Source organism: Myotis brandtii, unplaced genomic scaffold, assembly GCF_000412655.1.
Source record: "Myotis brandtii unplaced genomic scaffold, ASM41265v1 scaffold349, whole genome shotgun sequence".
Lineage (NCBI taxonomy): Eukaryota > Metazoa > Chordata > Mammalia > Chiroptera > Vespertilionidae > Myotis > Myotis brandtii.
The window spans coordinates 1,043,830-1,044,707 of NW_005363427.1; positions in this window are offsets into that span (position 1 = coordinate 1,043,830).

The following is an 878-nucleotide window of genomic DNA, read 5'->3' on the forward strand; positions in this document are numbered from 1 at the left end:
CCAGGCGTGGGGGTGGGGGGCGGGACCGGGACGCGCCTAACCTGCTCTGCTCTCCCGCCACCGCCGCTGCTGTGCGCACTCACCCAGCAGCCAAAGGGTGTGGGCACCGCGTGTTCTGCCCCAGCTCTTCCGGCCTCTGTTCACTCCCCGCTAGGCACCTTCCACGGCCCAGAGGGTGCCTCCGGTTTGGGGGGAAGGGGGTGGATGGAGCAGGAATGAGGAGGCAAAGAAATTAGCATGTCAACTGCTCAGGGGATACAAGTTGCTGCCTGTGCCTTGTTTCTGTTGCCTCGAATACCTGACCGTGCTGCTTTCCTGGTTACCACTGCAGCGAAATTCAGAGGCATGAACAGAAGGTTTCCAAGTTCATTGGTTGTAGGGGCTTTTTAAAACAATGTGATGTTGGTCCCTTTATATGATGGCCACATTTCCCATTTTAAAAAATAACAAAATATAAATAACAGAACAGCTGTGTTTTACCGAAACAGATCCCGTGTGCGTGCGTTCTTTCAACCCTCTGTTATTATATTAATTGGGTCTGTTTTAAAGTGTATTGTAGGTCTTAAGAAAACGGGTTAAGGATGTAGGACTAGGAACCCATAAGTTTTAATTTGGCTTTGGCCATAGGTCTAAAATGTCAATTTCATGGAAATTATTAACTATGGTTATGTAGAAAATGGATCTTGTTTCTTCCATGTTGGCAATATTCTTCTATTTGGTGAAGGGCAGATTTTTTAAAAGCCAAGAAACAATAAAATTCTCATTTTCTGGTGATAGAATATCTGATCTACAAGTTTTTTCTGCAGTGTTTTTCTTTTTGAGGCAAACTTCCTTTCTGTTTCCTCATTTGTTTTTGTTTTTTAAGAATTTCTCCCTAA